Source organism: Marmota monax, unplaced genomic scaffold, assembly GCF_021218885.2.
Source record: "Marmota monax isolate L192 unplaced genomic scaffold, Marmota_monax_Labrador192_F-V1.1 WCK01_AAM20220418_F8-fsc00042, whole genome shotgun sequence".
Lineage (NCBI taxonomy): Eukaryota > Metazoa > Chordata > Mammalia > Rodentia > Sciuridae > Marmota > Marmota monax.
The window spans coordinates 6,696,550-6,719,480 of NW_026693008.1; the positions used below are offsets into that span (position 1 = coordinate 6,696,550).

Here is a 22,931-nt window from a genome sequence, read left to right on the forward strand (position 1 = left end):
ATACTGTCATAGTTTCAGGTCTTAACGTTTAGGGCTTTATCCATTTTGAGTTGGTTTTGTTTAGGGGGGAAAGGTAGTGATACAGCTTCATCTTTCTTAATGTTGATATCCAGTTTTTCTAGCACCATTTATTGAAGACTTTCCTTTCTATAATATGTGTACATTCTTGACACCTTTTCAAAACCCAGTTGGTTGTTCGTACATGGGATAATTTCTCCATTCTCTATTCTGTTCTGTAGATCTCGGTGACAATTGTTATACAGCTCCATGCTGTTTTGGTTCCTGGAGCATGATACTATGTTTTGAAATTAGGTATTGGGATGCATTGAGCATCCTCTATTTGTTCAGGATCGCTTTAGCTATTCTGGGTCATCCGCGGTGCCATAGGAATTGAAAGATTTTTTCTTCTATTTCTGTAAAGGATGACCCTGTTATTTTAATGGTAATTGGCTTGAGTCTATAGATTGCTTTGGATTGTATGATCATTTTAGCAACTGTGATTAAATTCTTCCAGTCCATAAGCGTGGGGCGTCTTTTCATTTTCTGTGTGTCCTCTTGAATTTCTTTCCTGTTTTATAATTTTTCAATATAAAGACATTACACTTCCTTAGTTAAGTTTCTTCTGGGGCTTGGGTTTTTATCTATTTATTTATTATTTTTTTGTATTGTTTTGGGATTTTGGGTGCTATGGTGAATAGGATTGCTTTTTTGATTTCTTTTTCAATAAATTCTGGTTTTTTTGGTTCATAAAAATACTATTGTTTTATACACTTGTTTTTTGTCTTGCAACATAACTAAATTAGGGTATAAGTTTTAACAGGAGTGTTTAGCCACTGAGCCACATCCACAGCCCCTTTTTCTTAAGAAAGGACCTTGTTAAGTTGCTAAGGTTGACCTTGAATTTGTGATCCTCCTGCCTCAGCCTCCTGAGCCAAAAGTTTTAACAGCTTTTGATGGAAACTAGAAATCAACAAGAACAATAGGAAATTTACAAATAAATGAAAGTGAACAATATACTCTTGAACAATCAATGTGTCCTTAAAGAAATTAAAAGGGAAATTTAATTTTTTTTCTTGAGACAAATGAAAATGGAAATAAAAGCATATCAAAGCCTGCAGGATTCAGCAAAGTCAACAGGAAAGTTCATAACCCTGGGCCTGATGGTTTTAAAGGTAAAAACAGAGGGTCCTCAACTTATGATGGGGTTTGCCCCAATGAACCCATTGATCATAAGTCAGAAGTGCATTTTATCTACCTAACATACTAAACATCAGAGATTAGCATCACAGTACACTGTACATGGTTTATATCCTCATAATCACGTGACTGACAGGGAGCTGTAGCTTACTGCCACTGGCCAGCATCATGAGAGCATATTGTACCACGTCTGCTGGCCTCAGAATAGATCAAAATTTCAGATACTAATTACAGTTTCTGTTGCATGCTTATCACTTTTCTACACTACTGTGAAGTAAAAAAAAATGAGTGCTACCATAGATTTAGCTAACACCAATCCTTTTCAAACTTTTCAAAACAAACAACAAAAAAGACTTATTCTCAGATTCTAGCATTACCCTGATGCCAAAGACATGACAAGAAAACTACAAATCATTGTACTTTATGAACATTGATGTAGAAATCCTCAACAAATTACTAGCAAACAAAACTCAACACATTTTAAAAGGATTATTGAGATCAAGGTAGAATTCATTTCTAGAATGAATAGATGGTTCAACATGGGAAAACAAACCAGTGTAGTACACCTTATTAAGAGAACATGAGGGAAGAAAACACATTGTCATCTCAACTGATGCAGAAAAAAGCATTTGAAAAAAAGTCAACAAACTTTCACAGTAAAAACCGAACTGGTATCTCCTGCTACCCACCAGGTATTGTACAGCCTGTTGCTTTCGGGCTATAAACCCCTATGGCGTGGAGAAATTGGAAACTTCCAGTACGGCATACCTTAGGCAATTGTAATAATAGTGGTCTGTATTTGTTTTAATCCACATATTTAAATATATAGTAAAAATACAGTATAAAACATAAACAATGGTGCACCTGATGAGGACATCCCATGAATGGAGCTTACAGGACTGGAAGTTTCTCTTGGTGAGTGAAGGTGAAGGCCCAGATGTTACTGGACATTGTTGTAAGCCTTACAGACACTGTACGCTTAGGCTACGTTGAATTGATGAAATTTTTTTATTTAATCAATAACAAATTAACCATAGCTTACTGTGACACTTTTACTTTATAAACTTTACAAAGTCTTTGACTTTTTGAGTCTTTTGTAATAACAAATTCTTATACTGCATAGAAATATTTTCTTTATGTCTTTATTTCTGTAGACTGTCGCGACCCCTCGCCGGCAAGGGAAAACACGACACAGGATTCTTCTTTCAGCAGTTTATTCAGGCCTTGTTTCATGTATCATCTTCTAGTGACCCCCCCGCCGAGCGCCCAAGCACAGCCTAATAAAGCCTCCCGCATACCAATCCCAAGCTGCCACGTGGATCTCTCTCATAGGGTGGTAAGGGATTGCGCGCCAACTCTCCAAAAAAGGAGTTGTTTATCACAGGCCACAGTGGAAGCCGGCGCCATCTTCTAATGGCGGCCACGGTCTATAAGAATGGCTTACCACAGTTCCCCCTTCTATTTTATAAAACAATGCAGGCGAAAGTAGAGGTCCTATCCCACTGTGCAGAAGTGGCTGCAGTGTATGGTTCAGTCCTAAGGAGGGCCCTTCCCTAGACCTGGTCCCATATCAGCTGACGCCTTTTTTCGTAGGGCGGGGCGTGGACATCAAACCCGCATGCAATAGGACATGCTTTCCTTGAGGTCCGTTGAGGGATCACTCAAGTGCAGTGCCTTGCCTCGCATCCTGCATCGTGATGACGGTGAAAAGAAAGGGGATTTTACAAGTAGCCGGTCAGTGACTATGAGGTTGGAAGTGGCAACACCATCCCTCAGCCCCTGAGAAAACGAAGGGTGCAAAGCATAAAGTGCAGCACCAGCATGGAAGCCCACCTGCATGCAATGGCAACAAGGCCTGCAGAGTGCATGGGCCTTCCATAACTGGGAAGGCAGGAAGAGGAGGGCATGCCAAACCCAGTGCAATGTCAAAGATGACTTGGGGTGCAATGGCCAAGACCCAGGAAATTATTGCTTAAATTGTGCAAGCCAAACTTGTGGAGAGATACCATTCTCTAGGGCTGCAAAAGGCTGGACGATCATAGCCTTTTCTTGGCTATGACGAGCTCTTAGGCAACAGAAAAGCCACAGACAAAGGACAACCCCAAAACAACACATCGCTCCAAAAATGCCTACTCCCACCCATTCCTTAAAGAAAGAAAAGGCAGAAGACAGCCAATTCGTAAATTGGCCCAATGTCACAGGGTCCACACGAGTGTTGTTCAACATGGCAATTTGTGTCAGTTGGGTCTGGATCAACTTCTCTGCTTCCATGGACCAGTTTCCGGCCAGGTACTGTCCAATAATTTGAGAGGTATTTCTGGAATCATTAAATCTGAGAGATGTTATACATAGATGTGCACGATGATCAACACAACCCAAATGTACTAGGTCTGACAATTCCTCAATCTGAGCTTGGAGGAGATCCACCCTTTGATTAACGGCCAAAATTCCTGATAAAATATGTTGATTGATTTTACTTTGAGACTCTAAAATGCTGGAAGTTTGTTGGATGACCTGATTAACCGTGGCCGCAGTCTGCACTTGACTAGCCATGGCCACTCCAGCTGTAACTGCTGCAGCAGCAGACACTGCCACAGCTGTCACTATAGCTGCCATAATTCCAAAATCTCTACGGGCTCTAATCAGTTCAACAATAGGAAATGACTCTGGATCCGCAGTAACCGGGATCGGGACAAAAGTTGGAATTTTCATAACCACTGCCATAGGCCAGGATCCATTCCAACACTCAGACAAGTAACAGGTAGTATTAGAACAATTAAACATCCCCTGTGATGTAACATTAGCCAAAAGGAACAGAAACGGAGATTGGAGACAGACTGCTGCAGAGGGTAACGTTGCATTACCTAATAGTGCATTGTGTGAAATAGATTTGAGTCTCCTACCCCACACCGAATCTTGGGTACTACTGCCAGAAACATTAAACAGCCAACTTTGGACTCCTCGTAATTGAGCCAAAGCGGAGATGTCGGCTGTGGCCCCCTTTTCATTGGAAATCAACCATTGAAACCAGGTCCAACCCGCTCCTATAGAGGAATTATTGTTGGAAGAATTATACAAGTACCTTTTGAGAGAGGGGGAAAGGGAAAAACCTTTGGCGACCTGATGTTTCTCCCAAGAGTGATCTTGACAAGGTGTAAATATAGGAGGGAAGCCATACTCAGGGGTGCAATAAGGAGAAGCCTTAAAATGAGTGGCATTAGAGGTCTTATTAGAAGGAGACAACGGAATTAACACCTGGGAAGTAATGGCCAAAGTGGTTATATTTAACTCAGATGTATTTGTCGGGACTCTTCTTGTCAGGCGTTCTGGAACCCACACCGGCTCCGTCCGGTCCCGGCCCCCGGCGGCGCTCTGCTTTCTCTGCAGCGTGAGCCCGCTCCGCAGCAGTGCAGGCAGGTCCTTCAGCCGCGGCCGCAGCGACGCCGGCGGCTGCTCGCGGTCCGGCTTGCGGGCGCTGGGACTGCGGCGCAGAGCGCTGAGCGTTCTCGCACGGTGGCTGCATCTTGACTGAGCCCACCGCCATCCTCATGCCCAGACCGCGGCCGCTGCCCCGGCAGCTTCTCTCAAAAACATCTGCAAAGTGCTCTGCTTTACCTTAAGTCCTTTTGAACGTAGCAACCCATCTAGGGCCAACAAAATTGGGCTTGAAGAGGTAGCGCCCATAATGTTTTTAGAGCTATAAAGAAAGTGAAAGTACAAAAATCCCCGCTCTCTTCCTTTTACAGGGGAGCGTTCCGTTCTATGAATTCCCCGCTCTCTTCCTTTTACAGGGGAGCGTCCTTTTTCCCGCTCTCTCTCTATTTACAGAGAGAGCGCCCCGCTATTTGCTAGCGGATTCCCACTTTACCTGGGAACTTACCGGTGCACCACCCTGACTGCTGAAAGTTCTGGATCCTGGGTTTGAGGAATATAATTCCCCGTCCGGGCCACCAATTGTCGCGACCCCTCACCGGCAAGGGAAAACACGACACAGGATTCTTCTTTCAGCAGTTTATTCAGGCCTTGTTTCATGTATCATCTTCTAGTGACCCCCCCGCCGAGCGCCCAAGCACAGCCTAATAAAGCCTCCCGCATACCAATCCCAAGCTGCCACGTGGATCTCTCTCATAGGGTGGTAAGGGATTGCGCGCCAACTCTCCAAAAAAGGAGTTGTTTATCACAGGCCACAGTGGAAGCCGGCGCCATCTTCTAATGGCGGCCACGGTCTATAAGAATGGCTTACCACAGTAGACTATTTTTCTAACTTATTTTTTCCCCATTTTAAAACTTTATTGCTGAAAACTAAGATACAAACGTGCATGTTAACCTAGCTGTATGGAGTTAGGGTCACCAATATTACCATCTTCCACCTGCAATCTTTTCCCACCAACAGATCTTCAGGGATGATGGCACTCATGAAGCCATCATGTCCTAGGATAACAATTCCTCTTCTGGAAAAGGACTTGCCTGAGCTGTTTTACAGTTGCCTTTTTTTTTTAATAAGTAGAAGTACATTCCAAGATAATGATAAAAACATTATATGGTAAATACATAAACCAGTAGCACAGTTGTTTATGACATTATCAGTATTATGAACTCTACCTAATTGTCTGTTCTATATTTTTATATGACCTCATTTATCTACAGTGGCATTTCCACAAACCTATAAGTGATTAATTGCACACCAATATTTTGGCTGTAACATTACTAGGTGACAGGAAGTGTTGAGCTTCATTATAATCTCATGAAGTTACCACTGTGTGTGGTCTCTCGTTGACCAAAATATTATCATGTAGAACATGAACTATACTGTATTGTTCTGCTTATGTGAGCTACTTAAAGTAGTTGAAATCATAGAGATGGAAATGAAAATGATGGCTGCTGGGTGCTAGGGGAAGGGAATATGGAGAGTTATTGTTTAATGGGCACAGAGTTGTAGTTTTGCCAAATGAAAAGAATTTGGAGATGGATAGTGGTGATGGTTTTACAACAATATAAATGTACTTCTACCACATGCTGTATACTGACAATAGTTAAGATAGTAAATGTCATATGTGTTTTATTACAATTCAATTGTGGTAAGATATACATAGTAATACATTGATGCTTATAATTTATCACGATTGAATTGTAAAGTTGGAGAAAAATATAGAGAGAAAATACATAACCTTATCCCAACCTTATCCTTGATCCTGTAAATCCCATAGATTGCAATGCCAAAGGGGTCTTCATATAAGCATATGAGTATATAAGATTGTTTCCTGTGTTTCAAAGTCTTGTGGGGTTTTAGGTGTGTGTGGGGGGTGCATCTGCCTGTGTGTTCTGGACTTAGTTCTTGGCCAATAGTGCTGACATGTAATCGGGAGTACAAAATGTCTGTTACTCCCCAACAGTTGTAAAATGAAGGGGCAGAAGTAGAACTGGGCAGAGGAGACTTGGGACTATGAAGTAGACTCTCCCACACCATGCCCAAGCCAGTGGAGAGTTTCGGGTCCAATATTGCCCATCAAGATTGTGCTGAAATGAATGGTGAGGGCAGTTCCTTTCCATACCTGCCTTACTTAGGAGATGTAGGCTGGCCAGAAAAAGTATGACCTTCAGAGAGGCAACTCTGGATCTGAAGCCTCAGAATTGAGGTAGCTGATGGGCAAACCATGCCTGCTGACCACCTTCCTCATACTTGAGTAGCAAATTCTTCCTTGCAGGGAATTCTGGATCACCCCCCCACACACACACACACACACAGAGCTAGTTTAGTATATAGCTATGATCTTCCTGACTGACAGGTAACCCAGACAAGATCATTGAACTTATTTATTACTTACCATTTTGAACCATCAAGAGGGCTATGAATTCTGCTAAAAATGCAGCAAGACAACTTGACCTCAGAAACCCAAAAATGAAACCCAAAAATGTGAATAAAAGGAAATCAGTGAGACTCTTTGGCAACAAGACTAGAGTGGAAGCGGGGGCCCCATTGGTTACTGGGTATTTTGATTTAATGGCAATTGAAAGCTGCTTTCAAATGACGTTTATTGCCGCAGTCTGGCTGGGCACAAAATCACAAGCCACTCAAGCAGGAACAAACTTTATTTTTGAAACTGCCGCCAATGCCCTGTGCGCTCCCAGGAAGATTGCCAACTAACCCACGCGGTGTTCTCCCGGACCCCAACAGGAAGTCCCTCCTCCAGAATTCCCTCCTACAGCACTTCCCCAACCAATGGGAACTCTCCAGGAGTCCCGTCAGAGGTGGACAGCAGGAGTCCAATATCCATATTAATTCAGATCTTAACATAATCATATCATCTCAATGGCTTGCTGGCGTCACCTTTCAACCAAAAATGCCATGCATCATATTACTCAGCTGTGGCTCTTAGCAATTTATTTAGCTCCTTCTGTATGTGACGAATGAGTTACACCTTGCCTTATTATTTAACTCTCACAACTATCCTTTGAGCTCAGGGCTGTCTTTGTCATGCCTAGTTTATAGATGAGAAAACTGATGTCACATGAAATTCCTCAAGGTTACATAAATATCAAATAATAAGGTTGTGGTATAAACCCAAGTAGTCTAGCCCATACCATTCCCAGAGTCCTGGCTATTTTTCTGAATATGTGCACTGGGGACATTCCCTTTGAATGATATAACTATGCAGAAGAGAGAGAGAACAGACATCTGTACATATTAGGGATTTAGGAAGAAGCAGTACCAGATAAGAGGCAAGATGTCCACACACAAAATTAAAAATACATGACATCATAGTTTTAGCATATACGAAAAAGCAATGGGTGTTAGAGGGAGAAGAAATATTATCTAGGAAAGGGGAGGCGTGTCGGCTGGGCCGTTATAGTTGATCAAAAATAATTTCAAATAGTTGCCAACATTTTAAAATTAGATTCCCATTGACAAGGGGGCGAGATGATCTAGCAACATGGGTGCACACTCCTGTGAGATGATGTCTGCAGGGGTACTGACTCTTTAAGAGCTCCTATAGCTGTCTAGAGTTGTTAAACCCAGTTGGGACACAAAGCAAAGACATTATCATTATTTTATAATTACTAAGTTACCTTTTGGCCCTCTGGTGAGAAAGAGAAGGGTCTGTGAGATCCGGCAGGTACCTTTTCTTCAGGAGGGAAGATGAAGTGAGAGGTGAGGGTTTCACCTGGCCCATCTTTGTAATTACCAAGAGCCAAAGGGGAACATACCCTGCAGAGTGACAGCTCTGCCCTCTTCTCACTCTTCCTGTGGCCTTTCTGTAGCCCCAACTCCCTATAGTCTGGGTACTGAAAAGGGCTTTAACTAGAAGTGAGAGGTGAGATTCTGTGGTGAAACAGGAGGTTGAAAAGTCAGTAAAGGAAATCATCTTTAAGAGCGAGGTTTAATGCTGACTTCTCTCCTGAGGGGCCTTGTCACTTCAAGCTTTTAGTACCAGGCCTGACAAATATTTAGAAAATGTTCAGGCTAAAACCATTTTGCGCAAGGAGAGGACAAGATGTCCTGATAGATTTTTTTCCTCCTTCATCTCTAATATCTATGATCCCCTGAATCCTGCTAGGGAAACTTAGATCTCAGAGGCTATTCTCTAGCTGGTGTTTGGTGCTGGAAGACAGAGATAATGGAGCAGAGTTCGTGGAGGTCAACTCTTCCCAGAAGATGGTGAGGGCAGAGGAGGAAGTTGTGGCCTCTGCTCAGGCAAGTGGAAAAGTTGCCTCGGGTGGGCTTAACCTTATAAGAGGAGATTTCCAGAGGATTGGAGGGAGCAAGTCAGCGCTTCCTCATTGACAGTTATATAATTACGTCCTGGGCATAATGTTTTTGATAGAGTGGGGGAAGACTCGGGTCTCTCCAGAGGAAGATGATAAATATTTGGGGCATGAAAATATTTCCTGAATTAATGAAATGATGGTTGAAAGGTTAAGAACTAAACAGAAGGCACAGCAAAGGACAGTGTAGTTATCCCCCCCCCCCTTTTTTCTAATTAAAAGTTGCCCACCTCCCAACCTAACAAAGGAAATATATCAAGGTTCTACAGCTCTGGTTGAAGTATGGAGGTGCAGAGGTCGAGGTCTGACCACCTGGACCCCTTCTATGCCCTACTCCTCCCTATGTAATCCTTTGAGGACCCCTTATCTAGGGAATCCTTAAAAGACATACAAGAGAACCCTGGGAAAGAATGTGACTGCGTGCACAGTGTTTTCATTTAAACCTTGTAATTACCCTGTAAAAAGAGGATTATTAATCTCCATTTTACACCAAAGCAGACTAAAACGTGGAGGAGTTACACAGTTGGAATAAAGATCTTGCTGTTTGCTTGGTTGTGGAGCTAGGATGTGAAACCAGAAGAGCAGACCATAGCTCTCCTTCCAGAGAAGGAGGTTGGGGAAGGCCCTGGGAGGAAGAAGTGAGCTGGGTCCTGGAATATACTAGAAATTTGAGTCACTGTAGGAACTTGGAAGGACTTTCCACGTGGGAGGAACAGTAGGAGCAATGTTTGGGAATGAGATTAATGAGGTTGTAAAAGCAAGTGTGAGTTGGTTTGTGACAGGTTTGTAATCCAAAGTCACCTTGAACTTTCCCATCTGGGCAGTGAAGAAGGAACCATTGCAGATTCTTAAACAGGGTGGGGCCAAGAGGACAGTAGGGTTTTAGACAGGTCTGTCTGGCAACAGGAATAGGATATGTGGGTGGAGAGAGAGAGAGAAGTTGGGGATCCCAAGTAGAGGAAGGCTGTAAAATCTCAGCCTGGTCCCAAAGTCTCAGGAGGCTGAGGCAGGAAGATCGTGAGTTCAGCAACCTAGCAAGGTCCTAAGCAAATCAGTGAGACCCTGTCTCTAAATAAAACATAAAAATAGGCTGGGCCCCTGCATTCAATCAATCCCCAGTACAAAAAAAAAGAAAAGAAAAGAAAAAAATCTCAGCCTGGAACAAGGGTGCCGATTAAGAAAGCTAGAGATGCAAAGCCTTTCCAAAGGCAGGAGGGAGACCAATTCTGTTTTATAGTGATTGAGCACTGGCTGCTAATAGGTGCAGCCACTTCCAGCTAAGGAGAAAGAACACCAGCCATGTGTGTTACACATGGACCCAGCAGGAAGTCGCCTTTCAAGAGATGTGATGGCAGTGGACTGGGGTGGTGAAGCCAGAGATGAAAGGACTTCCCGAGTTTTCATCTGAGACAATGGATGGGAGATGGTGACAGGATAATGTTGGTGTCGGTGATAACAAAGACAGCTAACACCTACCCCAGGCCTACAGGTGCCAGGCACAGTTCTAAACTCTTTACCTGGGCTGTGCTTGCCTTACTGTCTCCATAACCCTCTGGAGCAGATTCTGTGGTTATCACTCCCCTCTCCCGCTGCCTTTAATGAGAAGACTGGATGCAGACAAGATCCCATAGCTAATGGCTGCTGGGGACAATATCCCAGCCCAAGCAGTCGGGTTGCAAACCTACCCTCCTGTCCACTCTGCTACATGGCCTCTCATAGAAACCTGAACCAAAAGAGTGACAGGAGAAGAGAAGACCTTTGCCAAATTTTGATAGAGAAAACCATTTCTCTTGAGTTTCATGTTTACCTCTACAAACCGGAGCTTCTCAACTAGTACTCCATGAGACATTTATAAAAGATCTCATGAAAATAGGCATTGATTCAGGACAAGGGAACTTGAAAAGAATCAGGCCTTCGTATGGTAGGACTATTGAGGCATTTTTTTTTTAAATAGAATAATGTGCCCTGAGAATTTCTAGAACAAACCTGTACAAAGCAGTATTTCCTAAGCATATTTAAAAAAAAAATAGAACTCTTTTCTTTCCCACAGAAAATTCACTTTGGGTTTCACCAAACACTAGTATTATGCAGAATACAATTTCAGAAGTGATTACATTACCTGGAGTATGTTTAAGACCAGAAATAGCACCAGAGCAAGTACCAGTGTGCCATGTGGAGGTGAGAGCATGTCTTAATTACGAGCCCAGGTCCTTCCAGGCTTTTCAGGAGCCTCATTTAGTCATCACTCAGACTTGGCATCGCTGCTCAGGCCCCTCCAGCCCTGTGTCTGCGTTCCTCTTGATAGGTGACTTCCTGCTGGGTCCATGTGTAACACACATGGCTGGTGTTCTTTCCCCTTAGTCGGAAGTGGCTGCACCTGTTAACAGCCTGTGATCAATTACTCTAAAAAAAATTTGGACTTCAGCTGCCACACTGCAGCAGTAGTGCTTGAACTTGTTCATTTTATAATAATGTGGTTTCTAATGATGCTCCACATTGTCATGCAGAAGGAAAACCTTAGGGCCAAACTCATCTGCCCTGTGCACGGGTCAGCTGGAAGGAAAAAAGAACCCCAAGTAGGTTTGTGGGGGACCCTGTAACTGACATCTTTGCCATTCAGCTGCCAACCCCCACCTACCCACTGAGTTAGCCGAATCAGTAAAGGTGCATCAAAGCAGCCCTGAGTGTCTCTGAAGGGACGTAGAGTGGCTCACTTTCTTCCAGTGCAGCAGTCACAAAGGATGAGAAGACCCAGCCTAACCGTAAGGATGATGCAAAGGAGCCCCACCTATGAAATGTCTAGAGAATCACAGAATGTCTACTCATCTAATCTCTTGCAGCATCTGGCAAGAAGCCTTCTCCCCTGCCCCCATGCAAGACTGAGTGGTACCTTTTAGTCTTTCAAGTCTCCTTGACCACAGAGTCTTATCCACTTCCTAAACTCAGGGAGAGAACTTCATCCAGAGTGTGCTGCCTTCGTGGGTTCCCATGGATATTCTTGATTTAATGTGCTTTACGGAGTGTGAGAGAATGGTAAGAATCAAATGCTCATCTAGATAGTACTCTCTGGGGACATCTGGAAACATCTTCTCCTAGATGACTTGTGTCCACTTGCCTTACATTCAAGCTGCCTGTGCTCCTCTTCCTTCCTTCCTATTCCTTTAGTGATGTGTATCATGTGACCGGATTGAGTCATTCAATATTCCATCCTGGAATTTCTTTTTACAATGTCAAAGAACTAAAGCATCTCAAAAGGGAGTCCTCTCAATAGAGTGATGTGATAGAGAGAATTCTCCTAGCAGCAAATTGGGTTTTGAGCTAGATCTCTGGGAAGACATAATGAGTGTATATTGAACTCTAGACTACTCCAGCCGTTGCCTTGGACAGATCTACTCAAGAATTAGGTTTGCTCTTGATAGTTCATGGTAATATTCATAAATATGTCAAAAACTTCTAGTACAAATCATCTTCCTCTTTTTGTCTTTGCAAGTATGAAAGAAATGATGCACACAAAAATTCTCCTTATTATGAAGGTGAATGAAGAATAGAATTTTGTGTTTAGAATTGGACACAAAAGGTGGGAAAAGGAGAGGTAAGGAATATTATTCTTACTTTTATCTGCACCTTAAAAGCTTTTAGGTCCTGTTTGACGTCCAAACCATTACCCAGATCCTAAAAGCTTACTCCATTAAAGAAGGAAAGTGGAAAATCTATGGTAATGACTATTTTGGCCCAGCCTGATGTAAGTCACGGGGCCTTTGATCCACATAATCAATGTGTTGGGAGGAGATTGTAACTCTTAGGGAAAGATTGACTTTGCAAAGATGGAAGATTGGAGTATTTAAAGAACCAAGTGTACATGAGTAGGTGGTATCTATGCATTTCTATATAAAATCGGTTGAGCAAGTTCAATTTGAAAACAATAGGAAAATCACCAACAACACAATGGTTTAATTAATTAAAAACTGGAACTTTGTTGAGAGCATTCACTATTTGATTTTCACTCGTTTATTTAATTAAATTTTATATGGGTATATAGAGTACAGATCTTTATAGACTGATGCACTGACATATCTGGGTTTACCTATTTATCTATATAGTAGATCCATTTTTTGCACCCCTTCTAAATTTATGTTGAAATCTAATTCCCAGGATGAAGGTATATGGGGGTGGGGGCCTGTGGGAGCAAATTAACCCATGAGAATGGAGCTTCATGAATGGAATTAGTGCTCTAATGAGAGTAGATCAGAATGGTAGCTCCCTTTGTTCCTTCCATGTAAAAATACAATGAAATCAATAGTCTTCAACAAAGGAGAGGGAGGCCTTTACCATGCTGGCACTCTGGTTTTGGATTTCTAGTCTCTAGTACTGTAAGAAATAGATATTTGTCATTTATAAGTTACTAGTATGTTTGTTATAACAGCTCGAACTGACATACTAGGATGTTTCTTTATAACAGCCCAAACTGAGTAAGACTCTTCTCTTTCCATCATTTGACACTATATACTACCAGATACAGTGAAAAATACTTCCTATGTATTTCTCATGTAAGTGTCACAAAACATCATGAAAGAGATCATGGATTATTCAATGGTGTAAATGTGGACTTTATTGTCAGAAATCATCTAAAGTAAAATGACAAACTAGGACTTAAACTTAGAGCTTCCTGATCTCACAACCAGTATTCATGATCATTCTGTTAGAAAAAAAAAATAGACTTTTTTAAAAAAACTCTTTTTGGACATTATATAAACACAGATATGTCAAGATAACCTTCATGGGGTACTATGGTGATTTCCATTAGAAGTTTTCCATGAGATCTGGTGGTGAAAATTCATCTGATGAACTTTTTATGAGTTTGCTAGTACCACCATAACAAAGTATCACAAACTAGGAATCTTAAGAATCCAGGAATTTATTACTGCACAGTTCTGGGGTCTTGAAATCTGAAATGAGGGTGTTGGTAGGGCCAGGATCCTTCTGTAACTATAGGGATACCTTTTCTTGCCTGTAGCTAGTTTCTGCTGGTTTTCTAGACACCCTTGATGTACCTTGGCTGTAGCTCCACATTCCAATCTTGGTCTTTGCGATCACATGACATTGTCCTGTGTCTCTGTCTCACATAGGTATCTTTTATGCATATCGGTCATATAAGTTTTGGGGCCTGCCCTACTCCAGTATGATCTTATACTAATTAAGATTTTCAAATAAGATCATATTCTGTGATAGTAGCAACCAGGACTTCACATTTCTTTTTGGAGCTGGTGGTAAGGGAGGAATCCAATTTGGCCCATAATAGGCTTATTCAATTATATTGATTTATACCCTAGTGTAACTTCCTCCATGTGATCGCTGTTACTTACTGTATCATATAGGCCTGGGCTCCAGATGTCATCAGATGTCACTGCAAAGGAGTGAGGAGACCTGATATAAGTCAATACTTGTTTAAATCAGATTAGAACACTAAGCCAAACTAGCTCAAGTAAAACAAAGTCTTACCTCACTAAAACGTTGTGTCCACCTTGAGTCTTCAGGCACAGCTCAGATCAGGGGCTCCAGGCACCAGGGTTCTTGCTCTCGTGACATTTCTTGATTCTGCCCTTGTCTGGTGACTTCATACGTGAATAGGCTTTCACTCCACATAGGAAAGCCAGCCTCTAGGATCCCTAGCTTCCCTGCAGATATGACAAGTTGTGGTTGAGCTTTGGTTGTTACATAATTTGTGTATTAACCTTGGCTGCAGCAACAGACAACCAAATAAACAAATATTGATTTCTCACCGAGGAGTCTGTGATTGGCAGTGGTCCTGCTTGGCTGTGGCCTGGGTCTCTTATTCAAAATTGCAGGCTGATGGAGAAGTTCTCCTCTGGGCCAGGCTATTCTTACTGCAGAGGACAAAAACATGAAGGTTGTTTGAGCCTTGGGAGCACACTGAAGGCTTTTTCTGGACGTGAATATTTTATGTTTATATTTCATGGACCAAAGAAAGTCACATGTACAAGCCTGGCAGTGTGGCAGGACGTCAGGATAAGGTAGAGATGTTGAATCCTCTTAAAACCAGGGACTAAAGTCACAGCCCAGCACAATGAGGCAGGGTGACATTAAAGAAGAGAAGCCTTTGTGACTCAGTGGTTGAGAAGTGACAGGGAAGATCCAGAAGCACCTTTTGCTCCTAGATTTGTCCCTACAGCTCCTGAAACCAAAGGGACACTCTTAATATTTAAAGAGAGAGAGAGAGAGAGAGAGAGAATGTGTGTGTGTTTGTGTGTGTGTGTGTGTGTGTGTGTGTGTAGATGGACACAACACAATGCCTTTATTTTTATGTGGTGCTGAGAATCGAACCCGGGTCCCACCCATGCTAGGCAAGCGCTCTACCACTGAGCCACAATCCCAGCCCCACTGATTAATATTTTAATGATGATGTGGCATGAAGTGGTTCCCACAAATCACCCTCTTCTTTCAAAAGCCAGGAATGAAATGATACATTCAAGGTGACAAAGGCTGGCCCAGGACACTTTGGAAGCGCAAAGGTGATAGGCTTTCTCTAGGAAGGGAGAGAGGCCAGAAGAAGGTTTTGCTCCTTGTGAGTTAGAATTTCCGAATCAAACAGCACAGACTCCCCAAACAGTACACATCCAGAGAGTCTGTAGGTCTCTGAGTAAGGGAGAATGAGTGAATTTCCCCAGGTGCACAGAGGAGGAGACTATGCTCAGAGGGTGGGATAACGGGTTCATTTACTCCATCACTTACAGGCAGTAGGATCGGTGGTTGAAGGTTGCCCTTTGCTCTGCCATCCCTGGCTGCAATACACACCCCTTCAGCTTTTGGCCACAGCCTGAACCTCAGGCCAGGTGTAAAAGGGAACAGTGCCCTGTATGTCCTCCTTGAACCCCTCTGCTATCTGGAAGGTTTTTGCTTCTTGTTTTGCATCGTTTTCTGTTTTGCACAGCTACCCACTTCTATATTAACTCGTCTGGATAGAAGTTCCTAGCATGCAGAATCCCCAACTTCTCTTCTCTGCATTTTCTTGATTGTTCAGCAGCTAGGGTGCCCAGAAGGTACAGTTCTCTGGCAGGGTTTTGCTGCTGCCACTGAGGTTTCTCAAGCAACCTGTGGTATCATGTGGGAAAAACAGTCCCACGGTATGGTCCCAAGTCAGTGTAAGGACAACTAATGACTGTGCTTCTGTTTGAGTAAATACTGGGGTACAAGCTACCCCAGTCAGTTCCCTGGGGTCAGTTCCCTGGATTCTACTCTGGATTCATTGCCTTTTTGATTTGGGAAAACTGCTTAAACTTTCTAAAACTTAATGTTTTCATCCATCCAAAGGAGATAGGAGTCTAAATAGTTGCCTTGAGGATTGAATGAGCTAACCCATATAAGCCACTCAGTATCGTGACAGGCACACACAATAAGTGATTATCATTATAGTCCTCATCACCATCATGATAATTCTGTCAAATAAAATATCACTGATACTTCAGATCAACATACTTTATAATGTAATGGCTAAAATTTATCAAATGTCTCTTCTGTGCCAGGAACAGTCTCCACAAGAACCCTAAGTAGTAGCTAGGTCGCCCCTTTTGAGATGAAGTGATTAAAGTTCATAATGAATAATAGCTTGCCAAGGTCACATCCTCAGGAAGAGGTGGGGGAGGTCTTTCCTCCCAAACAGGTTGGCTCCAGAGACCATTTCTTAACATTAGACACTATTGCTTCTTGTGATAACACAGAATTACAAGTAGCTCAAATCAGTGTTTGAGGGGATCAGAATGCCCCGAAGGGTTTTAAATGCCAGCACCTCTGTCCTGCTTTGTTGGTACAGCTGGGGAAAGCAGGCACATTGTTCTGAGAGTAGTAGCCTCAAGTCTACATTCTGTGTAAATCACCCAGGGAACAAATGACCCAATTATAAAGGTTGGCTGCTGTGCATGATAGGAACCTGCTGGAGCCCCTAACTGTGAGTCTGTTTGAGGACCTCGCTTTTTCTTTGCAAAAGGCCCTGCTCAGAGGCCTGCTGGGGTGGCTGTCTGAGCTGTGGTTGACCTGGTCCACAGATAATGAGGGAATTTATGTCTGCAGAATTATGATGTCGCATTTAGTGTTTAGACTATGGAAGAATGGCTGAGTTGGAATCATTTTCCTATAATGATTAATTTCGGGCCGGTTGGGGAAAACTGCACACTGCAAAATCCTAGAGATTTTTTCAACAACCTCTGATTGCTTTTTGAATCGAAATGTAACATTTTCAGCAAACAGTTTTGACACAGAACATTTCAGAGTCCCTAAACACGGAACCAATTATGCATCTACTTAGCATTAAGGATGTATCTTGGAGTGCCTAAAAGCATCCCAATGAAAGTCATATATTTATTCCCAGCTTTTACCCCCCCGGATGAAAAACTTCCTTCTTTTTGCCCTTGGAATGTGGACTACCTAAACGACTTTCTAGAGTTCTTCCAGTGCAGTGGGTATCAAAATAAATATTTGTAGTTTAGCCTGTGCATCCTAGTCTAGCTTCTGATTATTTTGTCTCAGCAGTTAATGTACATCATCACAGTCAACTGGGTTATTCTGGGTAATACCCTCTCTCCATTTAGTAGCATAACACAAAGTTTATTCCCTACTCATATGTCAAGGGACAAGTGGCTTTTCAGGGTCAGTAGCCTTCTAATCTCCCCTCCAAGGGATACAGTCCTCCATGGTATATGATTTTGACCACCTGGACATTCATCTTCCACGTCACTGAGACAGAGAAAAGAGAGCTGGAATGTCATGTGCTAACTCTTATATGCTTTGGCACTTTGTGTAGCATCTTTGCTCAGAGATCCTTGGCCAGAACTGGTCAAAGTCAGCTTATCTGTGTGCAGGGCAACTGTAAATGGAGTACAGCACATGACGTTTGTTCCTAGATCAGTGAATGTCTCTTCCATGCCATCAAATCAATTCCACTTTGCACCCACAGTGAAGGTGATCAGAGGATGCACACTCTAAGTGCCGTAGCTGAGGCAGCAGAGGAGGAAAAGGAGGCTTCGACTCTGCTGACTGGCACATGTTTTCTCCTACAGATCTAGTTTTGAAGTTCAAGGGCTCCCTAGTGTTTCATCCTCATACTAGCAGTGCAGAGATATGGGAATGGAGACGCTTATGAACACTGAAGAACTCTAGGGAAATCCCATGTTTCGTCTCCCTTGACTGAGATCTTAAACTGCAAATATGAATCCTTTAGGCACATGCACATAGGTCCCTATAGAATGAAGAAATTTTCAGAGGCCGAAGCACTAGGAAAAATTAATTGTGCAAAGATCACTCATTATGCCTGACCACAGTTGAAATTCTTGCCATTAGTTCCATATTTTGCCACCTGGAGAGACTATTGTACTTGATCATCACTTTCTTTGTAGCATTCACTGGTTACTGTATACATGTAAAATCAACATAATTCTGCCACTTTTCATCTTTTATTCCTTTTATAATTGTTTCTTCATAGGCATTGCGATTTAACTAGAAGACCTTTGCAACACTTAAGATTTTCTTTCTTTCATGGAAAGTTTACATAACACAATGAATTCCTTGAGTAAACTTATCTTGCTTATTAAATAGGCAATTTGATTGTATGTATGCAACCTGTAAATACACAGTTATTGTTTAAAATTTTGAAAGCCTTCTGCTCCTTTTGTACCTTTAAAAAAAAAGGTACAAAACTCAACAAACTGTTTACTTTTAAATAATCATATACAATATTAGAAAGAGAGATTCCCATAAATCTGCCTTAACCAAGGGCATGACAGGGTTGAAATACTATTTTCAGTGAGCAGCAAGTTCATTTATTTGGCTTAACACTATTTGGCCCAAGAAACCAGCCATGGGCTTGGTGAGGTTTCTGTGAACAGGTCCTTTCTAGCATCCATCTGGGAACTTGGCATCTCTTTTTAAGAAGATGCAAGTTCAAGTTACCATGCTTTATCATCTGCAGGCACATATTCTCAACTAGGATAACTTTGCTTCAGAGTATTAAAAAAAAGAGTTGTCAATGACTAAGAGATATATCAAATGTACTTTCAGAGTTGTAGCAGAAAACCAAAATTATATTGATTTCTTAGAAGTTACTGAAGCAGCACAGTAACATTCATTCTGTATTTTTCCTACTTATTAGGGTACATGCCAAAGGGAAAATGTCTTCAATCCTGGAAACAAAATGTAGTTTCTTTCTTTTTCTTTGTTTCTTGCTTTTGATGACCATTAAAAAGAAAGAAACTATGAGGATAGAAAAAAAGACTCAGAGTCTGAAAGTAGCAGGATTCAAAATGAAAAAATCAAATGAAACCACTATGTGTTTCCCTTAAATACCAAACAATCAGTGGTGTTTCTGTGTTTTTAACAGAATCGTATTTGTGTTATTTCATGATGGTGCCGGAGTATGGCTTGTCATTTTAACTTTAGGAAAGATAAAAAATGATTCTTGTATTAAGTCTCTTAAAATGGAATAGAGATGGATTTCTAAGTGTGTCTTTAGTGTGGGGTGGTTCAAGTCATTTCAGAATGAGCAATTTGTGATCAAATGTCAAATCTGCAGAGGCTGATGGATTTGAACTATAAAGGTTTAGAGGAACTAGTTGGCGGAGAACAATCTAACTTGCGTGACTCTAAAGAAATTTTAAAAATAAATTCTATCTGTGTAACTCATTGTTACGCCCAAACAACCAAAGTAGATGAAAACTGAAAAGTCGAGACAATTGAGAAATGTTAATTTATTTATCTTATTGTTACTAAGATCATTTGGCACCAAATTGTGCTTAAGCACTGGCCCCACAAATTGCTGGCCGAGTAAGCTGGTCCCTTTACCTCTCTAAGCATTGGTTCCTCATCTGTAAAATAGGGCTGTCTGTCATACCCATGTCAGCTTCTCTCAGTATGGGCATTTATCTGAATATTATTATTGGTGTATATATTTCTTGGTCACCTCGCAGGTGACTGTTGATGCCATATTAACCCCATCTTTTGGTAGCTTAGTACTTTGTATCCAGTAGACCATCAGGAATGATTTGTTGACGTTCTGTCATAGCAATGTCTGTTATTTTTTGCCATTTCTGACTTGAGATGTCATTCTCTTGAACTGTGTTGTTCCAATTTAACTCATCAGTTTGTCCATCACGGCTGAATAACTGACCAGTATAGTAGAAAGAAATCAGTCAGACTTGTTCTCCAACTGCAGTACTTAGGTTTTGCTTAAAATGTGGAGAAGGGTTAGTACAGTTGCTGAACTCAAGTAGCCCCACATACGCACAGCCTTCTTTGGCTTTGGGCGCTTAAAAATGTACCATGTATACCATGGAGTCAGGCTCAAAAGCACTTAGTAAATGTTGGTTTATGGGCTTGTAAATGACAGAGGTAGAAGGCATACTTGACAGTTGAATCATACCATAAAAATATTTGCTGCTTTAATTGTGTGAAAGGTCTTTGAAATGAGTTGAGTGAGGCAAATAGGAAAGAAAGCATATCATCTCTAAGAGGGCCCTAGGGTGCTATAGGTGGTGAACGAAATATTTGCAAAGTAGAACTTCAGTTTTGTTCTAAGACTTAAAGTACCTTTCAAGCAAACTTTTATTGGAGTCATAAGAGAAATCTGGAATTGTGCAGGAGTGTGTTTAATTGTTATTGTTGATGAAAGGGACACTTTTGGCACTTGGTAGGCTGGGTCCAGCCATACCAGATATTTTGCAGCATGTATGGGATTCACACCTTGAAGAACTTTCTCTTCTGCCACACCAGTATGGGGTTGAGAAATGCTCTGAGTGTTGAATAGAGGCACTGAAGGGGCATTTCCTCTTTGAGCCTAAGATTTAGTAAAACACAGGATAACAAACACCCACCATGTGCTACATGCTTAAGATACATTGGTGAGTTGACAAAGGTCCCTACCCTCATGGAACTTAGGTTTTTCAAACAGATAGCTAGGAGGCAACAAATACAATGGAAAAACAAGGAGAAGGTTAAGGGGGACAAGAATTGCTTAGAGTGAAAGTATGTTACAGTTTTACAGTAGGATGATCAGGGTTGAAGATCAGAATTGAGCAAGATGTGGAAAAAAGCCCTTGTTTATTTTAACCCCCACTACCTTTCCATATTTGGATATGGAAAGGTAGTGGGGGTTAAGCTGAAGATAGACAAACGATTCATGTTTGGGGAGCATGTTCAAAACCAGGAGGCTTGTGAACTGAATTTTAACCTTCAAGATTCCTTGGTTTAACCAAGAAAGCAGCCCTAGGGATATTATTTCTGATGAATGAATGAATGGATAGATAGATAGATATACAGATGGAAAGATGGATGGACAGATATAAAATGATCATGAAAATGCCCAAGAACAATCAATGAGAATATAAACTTATCTATTGCTAGGATTTAATCACTCTGAGAATTCAGATTGCCAGTCCTAGTAGAGAGTTCTTTCAAAGCACAAACCAGGACTGATTGGGTAAATAATTCCCAGGTTTCATAAGTTTCAGCCCATTGACTTGAATCCCTTCCCAAGGCATGGCCCTGGTGGGAAGCATCAGTCATCTCTGGAATGAGCCTTATTGTTGTGTAAGATAAACAGGCTCTTTCAGACCATGATCCTTAAAGTAACTGTGCCTTGGACATAGTTTTATTCTTCTTCAGAAACAGTAAAGTCGATGAGCAACGCCAAGAATTTTTCTGAGGATTCAATACACCAGGCTGGGGAACAAAAATTGATAATGGAGAAATCTTCATGGACAGATGTGGCCAGGGTTCTCAGCTTCTCTTTCCACCTCTGAGTCCTGAGGGGTGAAATAAAATGGCCACAGTTGCAAGAGGATTTATTTTGCCTCTGAATCACAATAGAACTCAACCATCCCCCTAGAAATTGAAGTTGTCTGTGATAATAAATGAAAGTGTCATTAACACCCACCCAGGCCCAAAGGAAGTTGTTCTGCCAAAGGAAACATCCATTTAAAAAAAGCACACTCAAGAAGAAAACAACAAGATCTGAAATTAAAGATCAAACAAGTAGGGATGATCTTCATAGAAAATCCATCCAGAGAAGAAATATGAACTAAAGCAAACAGGCAGTAATACCACAGCATATGCACTATCGAAAAAGAATCAAACCTTCGCAAGGCAGCGGGAAGGGATGTTCTCAAGGTACTAGTCAGAAGCCAGCAGGAAGGCCCAGAGGGAGAGTGCAACACTTCAAACAGAAAACCCAACCAAATAAACAAAACCTTTGCTTTGTTTTACCAAAACATACACAGTGCTATAGATTTCAAAAGTTCTTTGAAAGCCCCTTTGCAGAACTAGTTGGAAGATGCTAACAGCAAAGCTTCCCAATAGGGAAAGTAGGAAAAGACTGGAGAAGATATCCAAAAGAAAGCACTCCTCCTCAGTGGAGAGGAGGAGGTGAGTGGGTAGAAGGATTAAGGAGGAGTGGATGGGGAAAAAAAAAAAAAACAGACAGGGAGAGAGGGCAGAGAGAAGTTCAAAGCTGGAAATCAGAATTAGATATTTAAACTACTTTTGACATATTGATTTAACACACTGAATCTTTCTAGTGTTGCTGTACTAGCCACATGTCCCTAAGAAGACTGGGCCAACCCATTTCTCCCTTTAGCCAACGGTGGCTTTGGAAGTATTAAGTTGACACAGGCTAAATACTCTTGCCACAAAAGGAATGTGCAGTAGCCTCTGCTTATGTATCATCGTGTTTCCCACAGTTTATTACTTGCAGTCAACTGCAGTCTGAACATATTAAATGGAAAATTCCAGAAATGAACAGTTGGTAAGTTTTAAATTGCAAACCATTCTGAGCAGCAAGATGGAATCTCGCACAGCCCTTCTTCACCCTTCCCTCCACCCGTACCCCCACCCCTGGGGCATGAATCACCACTTTTCCCAGCAATACCCATGCTGGGTACTCTGCCCACCTATTAGTCACTTCCTGGTTA

General features: G+C 41.8%; 1 protein-coding gene across 10 annotated transcripts in view; it reads left to right on the forward strand.

Annotated features, from left to right (window-relative positions):
* The window catches only part of Fhit (fragile histidine triad diadenosine triphosphatase), a 1,445,121-nt gene that overhangs the window by 1,322,043 nt on the left and 100,147 nt on the right, over positions 1-22,931 (forward strand). The window lies entirely within an intron of this gene.